This window comes from Alexandromys fortis, unplaced genomic scaffold (genome assembly GCF_014885135.2).
Source record: "Alexandromys fortis isolate MF-2015 unplaced genomic scaffold, M_Fortis_MF-2015_v1.1 scaffold_98, whole genome shotgun sequence".
Lineage (NCBI taxonomy): Eukaryota > Metazoa > Chordata > Mammalia > Rodentia > Cricetidae > Alexandromys > Alexandromys fortis.
The window spans coordinates 2737199-2752049 of NW_026068002.1; the positions used below are offsets into that span (position 1 = coordinate 2737199).

The following is a 14851-nucleotide window of genomic DNA, read 5'->3' on the forward strand; positions in this document are numbered from 1 at the left end:
CGGCGCTGAAGGTGCGCGCGCAGGTGCAAGCACCGCCCTGGGCGGGGCTCGCGGTGGTGAGGGGCGGGGCGAGGTACGGTGTCGGGCGGGCGCCGTAGAGCAAAGGGGAGGAAAAGGTGAGTGAGAGGGAGTGAGAGAGGGACGAAGGAGGAGCTGGAGCAGGAGGCCGGTAAAGAGGTGGAGTGGGAGTGCTGCGAGCAGAGGAAGCAGGGAGGAAGGTGTGTGGGAGGAGCTGAGGGGGAGGAGCGGCCCGGAGCGGGGTGGAGTCTGCAAACTTTCAGTTCGAGGGCATTGTGGGAAGTAGCCATGGTCTGAGGCTGGCGCCTCACCTGTCAGCCGGTGTGGCTGCTACGCTCTCCCCTGGCTGTCGCATCCTGGGCCATCGCAGCTGTCGCAACCCGGGCGGCTGCGGCCACCATGGTGAGTACAGGCTGTGCATCTTGGTGGAGCTGGCCGGTGCCGTGCGCGCTCCGGGTGACACCTGCGGCTCCAGGGCCGGACGTGCGGCAGGGAGGGGGCACGCGTCGAGCCTGACTCCGGGTACCTTGGAGTCACACCCGCAGGTGGCCCGGCTGCTCCGGACAGTGCAGGTCTCCCCCGTCTGCGAGTTCCACGGACACCGGGCACCGCCGCTTCATTCATTTCAATCTCCTTTGCTGATGGCTTGGTCCGAGCCAGGCGCTGGGGAAGTCGCAGGGGACTAGGTGCTTACGTTCTTAAGAGAGGATGCGGAGGGAAGGAGACTGTGATGGAATGGTGAAACAAAGATAACTTCTCAGAGTGAGAAGAAGCCTCAAGTAACCGGGCAGAGAGGTAACTTTTGAATCGGTGGCCCATTTTGAGGAGGTGGCTTTTGAACTCTCCGAGACTCTTCTAGAGTACCCTTCTAGGCTGCTGCAGTCGGAGGAATTAGCAAAGATGAAAAAGAAAAACGAAACCCCGGTTTGTGGCTGGAGAGGTGGGTGGGGTCCCATGGAGCACATCTTCTTCATAAGCTGTTTGGCTTTTGTTTCGCTCGAGTTTTGACAAGAAAACCGACTTTACCCTTTCAATGCTCCATGAACCCCTTGGCTGATGGCGTAGGACAGACCTGTGTGTGTGTGTGTGTGTGTGTGTGTGTGTGTGCGCGCGCGCGCGCGCGCGCGTGTGTGTGTGTGTGTGTAGATGTCCAGCTGTGTGGATGGAAGTCTGAGGTTCGCGCTGACTTTCTGCTGGGACAGTTACGGGGAGAGCAGTTTGTCCTACTTCTCCAGCTGCTGAACACTTTTCAAATTCTCAGAGGAGTGACCTCCAGCCGGCGCCCTCTCCCCTCACCGCGGGGAGCCGCACTGGGTGAATTCAGAAAGGAGGAGGTGCCTTGGGTGCCCAGACAGGGAGCCCAGAGGATGTCAATGAGGTTCTCGGCCTGCCTGTTTTTGTTTGTTGAGGGTTCCTGGGAAATACAGGGTGGTGCAAAGAGGCAGCTGTAAATAATGGAGCAGCTTTCTTGGCTTGCTCAAGTTTCCCAAGGAACAAGGAGACAGTGTGCCCAGGCAACCAGTTCAATTTGCCTAATGGAGGTGGAATGGGGCCCCCCAAGTTTCTATGGAGCCCAAAGCTGCTTACTTCGGTAGGCAGGAGCAGGGAGCAGGATCTGAGGGAAGGACCCCCATGTTCTAGGCAGCACCTGTTCAGAGTTTGTTTTTCTTGCCCAGTGACAAATGACCTTCAGAAGTCTGGGACATTTCTCCAGCTTTCCCTCCAGTCCCAGTTGCTGTGCCCTGCCAACCCCCAACCCGGTCCCCCTCCCCCATTCACACCCTGGTGGTAAATACTGTCACTAGCTCCTCTAGTGAGCCTTCTCCTCCCCACCATGACTCAGGCCACCCTTGCCACCTCCAAACCAGGTGGTCACACCTTGTCCTCTACCTGCAACTGTGTGACCTCCCTCTTTATGAGTGTGCTCATTTGTTTGGTGGGTTAGGAACTGCTCCTAAGTGATATATATATATATATATATATGGCAGGCGTTCCTTTGTGGCCTGGCTATCCAGAGGGTCCCAAGGTTTTCTTAGAGGCCTGCAAGATCAAACCCAGCCTCATAAGGATTGGTAAGATGTTGTTGTGCCCTTTTAATTCACATTAAGACTATAGTGAAGTTTACCTGAGCCCAAGTGGTCTGAAATATTAACAACACAACAAATCAATCGCAGTAGTTGACAGGGGAGTCCAACTGTCTTCTGCTGGGTCAGATTAGGATTTTCCAAACTAATATAATATGATGCCGCTCTTTTCATTAATTTTCTTCCCTCTTTTCTCACCCCTCTCTTTATTATTTTTAATTGAATTAGTAAATATCTAAAATTATTTTTTTTCTGTTTTCTTTCTTTCTTTTTTTCTGTTTTGTTTTCTAATGCAGTAACTATCCGTGAATATAACCTGTGGAAACAAAAAGACCTTTGGTGTTCTTGTTGTCTTGGAGATGCCCCAGGACCATGAACGAGCACACACACAATGCTTTAAGAAACCCCACCCCTGTACGTCTGTGCTCAGCAGCATTTCACCTCCTGCCCTGCTGTCCGGGAAGGGAAGAGAAGTGGCTGTTCTAGTGCTCACCAGCCCGAGCACACCCCTTGCTGCTGACAGCAGTGACTCCTTCCTCATTCCTAGATCCTATCTCTTGCTGCCTCCTCTAGAAGATACTTTCTTCTAGAAAGTGGGCCATTCCACTCTGGGCTTCATAGCATGTGTGCAGGGGCTGATTAGCCTCTGTGTGTATCTTCAGCAAGCCGTTTGAAGCAACTGTACCGCCATCTTGCCTTTGTGTTAGAAACACCCCCATACTCCCTCTGTATTTTTAAGATATTATAATAGGAATTTACTATTGAATACTTGCTGATGGAGGATTTTTAGTTATTGTTGCCTTATTATTATTATTATTTTTTTTACAATAGCATGGAGACAGAGAGGCAGTTGAGAGACTTTGGGGATACCTTTAGTAAAAAAATGGAAGTGGGCCTTGATTATAAAAGTCCATCTAAAAAGTTCATCTAACTCTGAAAGCCACCAAAGAACATCATAGAGGAATCACCCCTGTTGAAGAAACCCAAAAGGATGTCCCTTTTGGAAATATGAATAATTCTGTTGTAAACTTAGTTCTTGTAATGTTTGGTGCAGTATGGACGAGATAGATTTATATTAACCAATTCAGAAGTTTCCATGTTTGTAATTTCTTTTCAACTTTTTAAGACAAGGTTTCACTATTTAATCTTGAGTAACTTGGAATTTGGTATGTTGACCACAGGGCTGGTTTCATAATTGCAGTGATCCTCCTGCCTCTGCCTTCTGAGTTCTGGAATTCCAGGAGTGCCTAACTTGTGTTTGTGATTTTAAATACAAGAGAGAACTTGCTGACTGAATTGTGAAGCCATTTCTCTGTCAGACTGGTATTCATTTGAAGCAGTGTAAGTGGATCCTTCTCCCAAATCTGACTATTAAAAAACAAAGCAAGCAAACAACGACAACAACAACAACAACAACAAAAACACCTTGCTCCTGTTGGTACAGGCACGAAGATGGAGAAATCAGTCTCCAATCTGTTTGTCTACCCCCTCCCACTCTTGCTTCTTGGTGTCGCAATGTTACTGTTTGAGACTTTGGTAAATTGAAATAAGTATGAGATATTTTGGCAGTCTTAATTTCCAGCTCAAGGGAACAGAATCCATCAAAGTAATGAGTTGTTAGTGTGGGTGGGGTAGGGGGCTTGGGAGGAACAGGGAAAATGACCTTTGGTGGGTTTCAGTTGTTCCAAGTTCTCACTGATGGCAAACTCTTCCCATAGGTTTCCCAATCTACCACTGAGGCTAGTATTGACCCCTGCCGATGATGCTGACTACTGCTTATTAGGTCCTATCCCTTCTTTTTCCCTTCTGTACTGAATATTGCCACCTGCTTGCAGATTTTGCATGGAGTTTTACTAGCAGAACTGGCCAGAAACAGTTGGTACAGTGTGTATTTGCCACCTTGGGTGGTCAGTGCCTGTTCCTCGGGTTTCTAAGAATTATGTCATTATGAGCTAGGGTATAGTAGCAAAAACTACCTCCCTTCTACACACACACACACACACACACACACACACACACACACACACACTCACAGTCAGATTCCTTTGAGTCCCTAGAGACTCACACTTCTTGAGGTCCTCATGAATCACTTCCTTTGTTTTATCTTCTGGTCACCATAACCAGAGCTTCTTCCAGAGATCAGAATTCTACTCTGGTTGCTTTCCACCATGGTCTGGTCCTTCTCCCCCATAGCATTTTCCTTTTTGTATATCTCATTTTCTCTGATAATTCTTCCTTGTGGAATTTGCTTTTCTTCACGAAGCATCCTAGACATTACATAGAAATCTCTCTTCAAGCTCTAAGATTCTGTGATTTGAGAGAAAGGAGCTTGTAGATGACAAGAAATGCCCTTGAGTCATACTAGTGATCTACCCAACTCTCTGGAGAGGTGTACTTAATATACACCTTCTAATAGCTTGATCAGCTAGGAACCCGAGCAGTGCATGGGAAATGCACAGATGGTCCCTGCTGGGAATGGAGCACCTTAGGAAGCTGGCCTGTAACAAACTGCCCTAAAGCTGGCTCCCAGAATTGCTCTCTCGAAATAGTTGCTAAAACCTGCCTGGGGAAAAAGATGGTCATCCATTAATCATTCGGAGTACTTAGGCATGGACTTAAAAGTACATTCGCGCAAGAAGAGGGGCATGAGGAAGCCTATATGCTAATGACTTTGCTGGATCTTCTCACGCATGGTTTCTACAGTGAAAATGACTGGTTTGTGTCAAGGTTCAGTAGACTCATAAAGGCTATGGGAGACTTCCAAACCGAATATATAAAAGAGGAACTAAGACTGATTTGCAAACTGAGGTGCCTGGTTCCTTTGTGTGCTTATTTATAGAACAGTGGTTCTCAACCTTCCTAACACGACCTGTGAGCCTCCACCCATAAAATTATCCCATTGCTGCTTCCTAACTGTAGTTTTGCTGTTGTTATGCACGGCAATGTAAACATCTGATATGTGAGCCCTATGAAAGGGTCATTTGACCCCTAAAGGGTCATTTGACCCCTAAGGGTACCATCATTATAGAAATGAATGCCAAGGGCTAACCAACCATGAGTCATCCTTAGCACATTGCTTAGATTTGGAACAAAGTGTTTATATTAAAACATATGCATAAGCAGGGTGGTGGCAGCGCATGCCTTTAATTCCAGCAGAGGCAGGTGGAACTTTGTGAGTTTGAGGCCAGCTCTATGAGAGCTAGTTCCAGGACAGGCTCCAAACCAAACAGATAAATAAACAAATAAATAAAACATATGCATGAATGAAAATGAGGATATAACACTTACTAGGTTTGGTTAGGAGAAGGCAGAGGGAGGCATCTGGAGGCGTCCAGAGCAGGGAGAGAAAGAAGTACACTAGACATGGCCAGCAGACTGAACCAGGCCATGAGAGGAGAGAGACTGAGGGAAAGTGGGGAGAGTAAAACAGGGGAAGAGAGAAGGAGTGAAGAGAGGGAACCAAGAGAGGAGAAGAAATTGAGAGAAGAACCAAAGGAACACGTGGCATAAATCACTGAGTTTGATAGGAACCAGAAGCTGGGAGAAGGGAAAAAAAGCTCAGAGGCTGGAGAGGTTTAGGGCAGGGGTGAGGCAAGATGGGCTGAGAGGAGCCAGGACTCTAACAGGACTCTATAACTTGCAATTCTAGGAGAGCCTGGCAGTCAGCATCCGCTCTGATATTGTAATAGGCACCTCAGTTAGCCATTTATCCTACTGTAACACAACTGCGGGGCTTGCTAGTTGGAGTTTCCGTCCTGCCCAGTTCCCACAGCTGGCAAGTCCCAAAGAAAATCGCACAGAGGTCTCAATAAGATTATCAACTGATTGGCCCATTAGCTCGGGCTTCTTGCTAACTCTTATAAGTTATATTAAGCCATTATTCTTATCTATGTCAGCCACATGGCTGGATACCTTTTTCAGTGGGGAAGATCACATCCTGCTTCTTCCATGATCTGGGCAGGACTACTGAGGGAGCTTCCTGCTTCCCAAAATTCTCCTGTTCTCCCTGATCCACCTCTACTTCCTGTCTGGTTGTCCCACCTGTACATCCTGCCTGGCTAATGGCCAATCAGCGTTTATTTAAAACATGATTGACAGAATACAGACAATTCTCGCACACCATCCTACATGTCCTTGGGACCCAACAATACATATTTAGGTTCAAGATACAAAATCCACACAGACTTATAAAGTAACAAGACAAAGATTGTTTGTGGCTAGCTACTTAAGGCTAGATTTCCAGGTATCACAAGGCTATTGGCTTTTCCTATTGTTCTTTAGATAGGAATATATGAGAGCCAGTGTTGTAAGGCAGTGTTCTAGGGTAGCACACTTTCTTAGAAAGGCTGGTTGGTAATATTCTAGGTTTTGCAAACGCTAAAGTCTCTATCACTCAACTTTTCTTTTGAAAACTAAGGTAGCTGATAAATGTTGTATACAGTAATAAGCTTAGGAGGGGGAGCGGTTTTTGACTTGTATTCATTTTATACCTGCATGTGTGGACATGTGTATGTTTGCCTGTGTGCAAGCCCATGTGTGCAGATGTGGAGGTTAGAGGTTGACCCCAAGTATCCTGTATACCTCTTCTTGACATTTCCACTAGACTGGCTCACCAGTGAGCTCCTGGGAGCATGGAGGTTACAGGTACATGCTGTAGTACTTATTTACATAGATGCTGGGGATCTGAGTTCAGTTCCTCGTGCTTAGATAACAAGAATTTTACACACTAAGCTGTCACATCAGCCCCTGGATCCATTCTAAAACAACTTTTTTGCTAATCCACTCATTTGGATATTGGATAAAATTGCATTGGTTATCAGCTCTATGACAGAGTACACTAGCTACCTAATGTATGCTACCCAGCACAGACCAAAAACACACACACACACACACACACACACACACACACACACACACAAGGTTCTTCTTTAAAACATTTTGGGGGTTTGAAGACAATGATGGTAGAGAATTAAACCTAGTGCTATGTTCTCCAGAACACAGGCCCTTATGCAGTGACCCTAAGTTCACAGATGTCATCCCAGATCAAGGCTTCAGAGACTGACTTGAACAGACCAGAAACTCCCTGGCCTTAAGCCTTACGGAGCTTGGGCTCTTGGTGTGGTGGTCACTAAGATCTGCCAAGACTTGAGTCAATCATGCAGAAGAGTAATCTATCACTGTGTGCTGTGTGTGCTGGGCAGTGAGAGCGTTCTGTAACTGATCTTGACATTGCATAGATGGGACATTCTGATGTTTCTGAGACATGTGGTATGCATGGAGACCCAGCTGTGGTGCTTGAAAGGGAATATCAATGGCTTTGGTGGCTGCACCCTTCTGCATTCCTCCCCCTGGCTTAGCTACCTCTTAACTGTTTCTTGAGCTAGTTATGATTGCATAATGGCATCAGAAGTCATTTCCACTTTGTGGCATTTGGTTTCAGATTTGGTGGGTCTCTGCTGAAGCATTGGCATGCCACATCCCAAAGGTGAGCCCTGGGTGTGGGATGCCAGGGTTTTACCAGTCCTGCCTTATTTGTTCTGTTGATTGGAAATGGCATAATTAGTTGGCTTGGATACTCTCACATGTGTAAAGAGACTGTAAGGTATGATTGGGCTTCTCTCATCCCAGCACTCAGGGGGCAGAGGCAGATGAACCTCTGGGAGTTCGAGGCCAGCCAGAGCTACATAGTGAGACCTAATCTCATAAAAAAGAATAAAATAAAAAGGAGACAGACACAGCTAGAGTGGAACTGAAAAGTTCTAGCAGGATATACAAGAAGATGTTTGTTTCTGACAATTGACTCTAGATGTCTGATGGTTAAAAAAAGACCCAACAAAACAAAAGCAAAACAAAATTTTTGAATCTATCTCTTGCATTTTCTCAAATTTTACCATCTTGTTAACTTCTTAGGTTAGTGCATGGTACAGTAAGTTTTATGATAGCATCTCCAAACATGTATGTCGATATATCATGTTGCCATTCATTCTCTTCTCGGGCTCTGCAGCTGGCTCCCTCTCTTCCTTGAGTGGCCCCACTGCTCTCTCACTTTGTGCATTCCATCACACTCCCTATCACACCGTGTTCTTAAGATTTCTTCTTCCACTCCTCTGGTCCCCTTTAGTTTTGTGATGGAAAAGCATACACATCTAAATACACACATAATGTTAAATCTAGGTTTTAAATAAGAGTAAACATGGCAATACATGTCTTTCTGAGTTTGACTGATTTTGTTTAATATAAGGTTTCAGATCCATTTTAGAATATTTTTAAAATTATAGATTCTTTTATGTACTTCCCTTTTACTTATGCATAAGTAATACAGTACATTTTCAATTATAGCGTAATGAGTTTAAAGGAATGTTATATTTTCAGAAAAATACTGTAATTTTTTCCCCTTTCTTGGGTCTAGGCATGTCTGGAATTGAGATCTAAGCAGAAGAGGCTACATAAAATGCATGTGCATACTTGTATGTATACATATGTGTATATGCACATGTACACATCCTGTCTTCTATCTGTGCATTTTTTGATCTGTTTTGGTCTCTTGGCCAGACTTGCAGGACTCTTGCCTTCTATGTGAGAAGAGAGAGAGCGAGAGCTCAGAGGAAGAGAGTGAAAGTAAATCTTATGCCTTGTTCCCTCTTCCCGACTCTGAAGAGACTTTTGGTAATAAGACATATATTTCTCACCTTTTCTTAGGAATGACAGAGATGTTTGTCACTTCTTCTGGTATTGGCCTCTATGTTCAGAAAATACCAAACATACTTAAAGGTTAAGATAGTGTGGTGGTGTAAGTTCACAGTCCCAGCACTGGGGAGGATGAAGCAGGAGGATTGCTAGTTAGAGGCCAGCCTGAGCTACACAGGGAGACCACACCTTGAAAACAAAACAAAACAAAACAGAAATAAATTGTTCCAAGGAAAAGTCAAAAAGAAGCTATTGGGCTGTGAAGATGGCTCAGTAGGCAACAGAGTTAGCCATGCGAGTTTGAAGACCTAAGTTATCATTCATAGAACACACATAAAAAGTCAGGGCAGGGTGGGAGAGCTGTACCTGTCCCCCACCAGCTGCAACAGTCCTGTTCCTTTTCTGGGCAATACAAGAGAGCCAGTTCTACTGGGAGAGGAAGTTATGAGCATGGGAGAGCTGTCCCCATTACTCATCTTTCACGCAGTGGCAGAGGTGGGGAAGATATGGCCTGCCTGCCCTCCCCACCGCAGTCAATGCCCGAGGCAGGTGGAAGAACTGGTCCTGAGGCCACAAGAGCGAGAGAACTGTCCCTGCCCTTTATCAGCTGCAGCACTCAGGAGAACGGCCCCTACTCCATGCCTGAGCAACAAAGTAGAACAGGCCCTGAAGATGTAGGTGTAACCAACCCTGAGGACTTGGAAGCTGAGAACTGGCCTAGTCCCTTGCCCATCACTGTGAGGGGTAAACTTGCCAGGGCAATGTAGGAGAGGTTACCCTGGTGGTGAGGAAAAGGGAAAGCTGGCCAGCTGACCAACCCTACAACTACCCAGTCCCAGAACCAGGCTTGTGTGTTGGACCACCCCAACACCCACCCCATCTGTGATCTGCTGGAGCATGTGAAGGAACCGGTCCTGCAGACCCAAAGCTGCAGGGTCTCTATGACACAGGGCAGCAGCAGGATATCCAAGAGGGGTCCCAGTGAGGACCCAGCATCAATAGTGTAGCAGAAACCAGAGGCCTTGAACCAACCACTGACTCTCTGCAGTGAACACTTGCAAGATGTATGGATAAAAGGGTTTACTGCATGACCCAGTGTGTCCTGATGCACTTTCATAATGGGATTGATTTTTTTCTTCTCTTTTTTTTTCTTTTTTTTTCCCTCTTAAATTTTATTTTGTGGGTGAGGTTACAAGGGGTGGAGGTAAGGGCAGATATGAAGAGCCAGAGAAATGAATGGGATGGAGATACATGATGTGAAAGACACAAAAAATAAATAAAAAGAAAGCTTAAAAAAATGCCAGTGCATCACCAATGCAGTCTGTAATTGCAGTGTTCTTAGAAGAGACATGAGAGGTGGAGACAGGAGAATCCCCAGGAGCTCACAGGCCTATTAGCCTGACATATAACAGAAAACCAGCAAAGAGACCTGGGTGTCCTCTGACTTCCACTTGCTTCATGGCACACATATACAAGCTCGCTCTCTCTCTCTCTCTCTCTCTCTCTCTCTCTCTCTCTCTATCTCTCTCTCTCTCTCTCTCTCTCACACACACACGAGTGAGGTCACAGATTCAGATTTTCTCTGAATTACCTTCCTTCAGCTTTCATGTCTGCTGTTTAGCCTGCCCACCTAATTTCTTTTCGCTTTTTGCCCCCACAATCAGCATAGCAAATTTTATTTTGCAGGTGAAGCTACGAGAGGTAAATGAAATGATTCTTTTTTTTTTTTTTTGGTTTTGTTTTGTGTTTTGAGACAGGGTTTCTCTGTAGCTTTGGAGCCTGTCCTGGAACTAGCTCTTGTAGACCAGGCTGGTCTCGAACTCACAGAGATCCACCTGTCTCAGCCTCCTGAGTGCTGGGATTAAAGGCGTGCGCCACCACTGCCTGGCAAAATGAATATGTTATTAAAGAGTGTCAGGATTCCATCTGATGATAAAGCTGCTGTCAGAAAAAACGGCTTCTGTGTGTACACACTTGGCTGTGTGTTCCCTGTGGAAGTGACACTTTGGGCATCTTTCCTGGCTCCGTGACACTCCTGCCTGTTCACTTCTAAAGGAAGGTGTGGACACCATGTGGTAGAGAGGGGGATAGGTAGGCAGCCCTGTCCCTGTGTTCCTTGGTCGCTCTGCTCAAGGTTGCCTGAGCATTGGGTGCGATTATCCAGTTCAGTTTGTATAGCGCCTGGCACCAGGGACGCATTCCAAAAGTTCAGATAGGGTTGTTGTGAAGAGAAATAGGAAAACACTTTAGAATGGCTTATAAGAAACTTAGTTGATAAAATAAAATAAATAAAATGTCATAGGCTGCAAAAAATGGAGTGGTGTAGAAAGGCATTATAAGAATAGCCCATTTTAAAAAAGAGTAATTCAGAACTCTGTAGCTAGAACTGTTTTCTTTCTTTAGTCTCTGTCCTTCTGTCCCTCTGTTCCTCTGTTCCTTCCCTTCCTCTTCCTTCTCTCTCTCTGCTTCCATTCCCATGCTGGGAATTGAATTAGGGTTTGTACCTGGCAGCCAACTGCCTTACCCCTGAGCTGTGTCCCCAGCCCTCTTTTTACTTTATATTTGAGATACAGCTCCCTTTGTTGCTCAGACAGGCCTTGAACCTTTGATCCGACCGCCCCTGCCTCCTGAGTTATTGGAGTCACAGGCCTGAGTCCCTTGTCCTGGCTCAGTTTCTTTACCGTGCAGTCACACCCTCAGATCCAAGAGCAGTTTGTGTAAATGCCGCCTTTCGAAACCCACTTGATCTCGTGGTTTCCGTACTTCAAGAATGCAGCCAGGCATGGTGGCTAAATTCCTCTAATCCAATCATTTGAGAGATCAAGGCTGGAGGACTGCATGCATTCCAGGCCAGCCTGGCTAGGATGTGGAGAGAGACCCTGTCTCTAAACACAAAACATATAATGTTGTCCACACTGAAAAGTCTTTGTAAAAGATAGGGCGAACAGGTGCAGTCTGGGGTGTGGAGAATGTGGTGACAGCTTGAATTTTGTTGGTGCTAAACTTTGAGTGGAGGGACGGCTATGCCACTGCCCACCTCATTATATAATTTGTTTGCAACTGAAGAGTCTCTGTCGAGGCATACATTTTTTGATGAGTGCCAAGCAGGCTGAAGTAGGAATAAAATTATCATTTTTTTCCTTTCTTTGTGGCCTGGCCATGCTGCATGAGCGCTCTCCTGAGCCGCTTTCCCAGCCCTGGGGATCAGAGCTCTTATTAAACATTGAAGTGAACACTGGACATTACTGTGTAGAGCGGTGAGTTTAGCCTGTTAAGCATGGTCTTCAGAACAAAGTTTAAAATTTTCATATTAAGAATGATTAAATAATAAATTAAATAAAAAATCAATTGGGGGCTGGACAGATGGTGCAGTTTTTGCAGAGAGCCTGAGTTCAATTCCAAGTTTCCACATTGGGTAGCTCACAAGCACCGGTAACTCTAGTTCTGTGGGGGGTTTTACACATGTGGCCTCTGCAGAAGAGCTCTCACACACACATACCATCCCCCCAAAACACACACACACACACGCACGCACACACACACACACACACACACACAACTAAAAATGTATCTTAAAAAGAAGGAAAGAGCAAATAAGCATTGCTAAGAAATAGAAAAAGGGTCTCAAATTATTGGATCATTTTTTTGTCTTTTCAATTCAAGTTGGTTTGAAAATTGCCCAGAATTTCTGATATGTATTTAGAGCGTCTTCTTGCTTTTCTTGAATCATTTGAAATAGGACAAAATACAAAGAAGTCTGGCTTTTCGTTGATCTCCAGGGAACATCTAATCAGGACACTAGACATACTCAGGGTTGCGCCCTTTACCAGGAGATGTGACAAGTGTGTTCACCATGTGCTAGGGGATTTTCCTTGTCTGGCTTCTGTTCTCAACTGCTACTGTTGCTAGAGCCCACACCTGTAAAGTCATCCCTAGTTTACCAGAAGCTCATCATGGTGTTCAGGAGAAATTACTCATGTGCTAGGCTAGATGAGTCCAGAGGTGTGAAATTAACCCTGAAGTATGAAGCTCATGTTTAATCATTACCAAGGTTCAGGGAGGAGATGGGAGTTCAGGCTTTGGGCTGATCCCTGAAGGGAGCGATGATCCTGCCTTCACTTTTTCAGAAAAGAATGAATGCGTGTTAGAGAGTGTCTGCTGTGTGTGTGAGTAGGGATACAAAGAGAATAGAATATAAAGAAGAGGAATGCTTACGAAGGAAATGTAAATCCAGAAGAACCCGTATAAGAAGTCGGACATGTGCCGTGAGCATCTCTAATCCCAGCTCTTTGAAAGGGCTGATGGGAGGTGGAGACAAAGAAGCTCACAAGCCATTTATCTTGGCATGGCAGCAGGAAACAACAAGGAAACCTTACTTCACACCAAGTAGAAGGTGAGAACCAACACCCAAGGCTGTTGTCTGACCTTGGCATACACGCTGTAGCATGCATGCTTACATCACATAAAGAGGTATACATACATACATACATACATACATACATACATACATACATACCTAATATAATGTGTATAGTGTCTGTGAAGCCCTCAGTTCCATCTCTTGTGTTGCAAAACTGCTATCAAGAAAAAGAAACTGAGCCTTCTCCTAAGTATCCATGAATGGAGCAAGTTGGGTGCCATCCTAAACTGTGGGTATCTTAAATAATATAACATAAAGGTATGGTCAGGGTCTTAAAAGTTGTTACAGGTTTGGACTGGTGAGAAGTGTATTTCAGACATCAGGGGACACAGCTGAGCTGGGCAGTAAGCTGTTTTCTAGCAAGATATGTCTTAGGGCCTGCAAGGAAGTTGTGGTGGCTTCCTTGTTGGTGTGGCTCCTCAAAGAATTGTGTTTGGTAAACACTGCTTTCTTTCCCTGAAAACAAAGCAACACCCTCAAATCTGTAGATGTTTAGGCCTGAGAGAAAGTGCAGCCATTTGGATGTTGAGTGAGAGTAGAATTTCAGAAGATCTGATATATATAAATCTGGGAGTCCTCATTTTGTAGGTATGGGATCTAATCAATGTGATAATCCTGGTTGGGTCAAGTACTAAACAGAGTCCTCACCTACAGTTCCACCGTTTTTGATGGTAGAAATTATACAGAGAGTTATATATGGATGAATAACTGTTACTCATCTAAGGCTCCAAAGGTGTGGTGTTTGCTTTCTGTTTAACTAGGTACATTGGACAACCACACCTGTAACTCAGACCAATTTGAATTTATCTTTGCCTATAGTCAATTTGAAAGAAAATTCAGGCAAGAAATACTTACTGCGTGGCTTTATGTCAGTCAGTGCAGGCCTATTGAATTCCAAACCATATTAAGCATAATAATAAAATAAAGTGAGATGTTTTGAAGCATCATGGGTTCAATATGAAAACTTTAATTCTGGGGCCTTGTATAAACATTTGCAAAACAGGGTTGCAAGATGTAACTTTAGGTCTGGGATAAAAACCTTTTTAGACCTTGAAGTAATGGTACCCCATTACTTCAGGTAGTATGATGTATTTGTAAGTTAATATCACAAGTGCATTGTAAATCATGAGAGAAAGCAAATGATGACACAATTAGATTAGCAAGCATCACACAAATAAAACTTACACTGTTGCAATCTCTTCTGCCATAAATTAGTTCCAGGGTCAAAACATTGGTCTTTTAAAGACAATACTAAATCTAGTCAAAGTTACATTAAGACTTAATCCCCCAATGTTTTTCTTTCATTTTTCTGAATTTATTTATTTATTTATTTGCTCTGTGTATGTCTATTTATATCCTCAGGCTTGGCAGAAAGTGTCTCTACTTATTGAACCATTTTTTTTAGCTTCTGAGTTATTTTTATAACTAGTGAAAATACTTGTATATTATTAATAAGAATTGAGAGACCAGAATAGACTAACTCTGCAGTAATCTTGTAGTGAATATTTGTAATATGAGTGCTTCTATCAAACAGTTACTAACTGAAGAGTTATGTCCTGTTCTAGAGCCCTGGATATAGAAGCAAAAAAACTTAGGACTTTAAGCAAAAGTGACCCAAACCAGGGAGGGAGAACTCAAAGTT

At 44.6% G+C, this 14851-nt stretch overlaps 1 protein-coding gene across 1 annotated transcript in view; it reads left to right on the forward strand.

Annotated features, from left to right (window-relative positions):
- Positions 1–255: 255 nt before the first annotated feature.
- Ap1s3 (adaptor related protein complex 1 subunit sigma 3) overlaps positions 256–14851 on the forward strand; it is a 65064-nt gene continuing 50468 nt past the window's right edge. The window contains exon 1 of the transcript XR_007595218.1: positions 256–420. The gene's annotated coding sequence lies outside the window, so the exon portion shown is untranslated. The remainder of the gene's footprint in view (positions 421–14851) is intronic.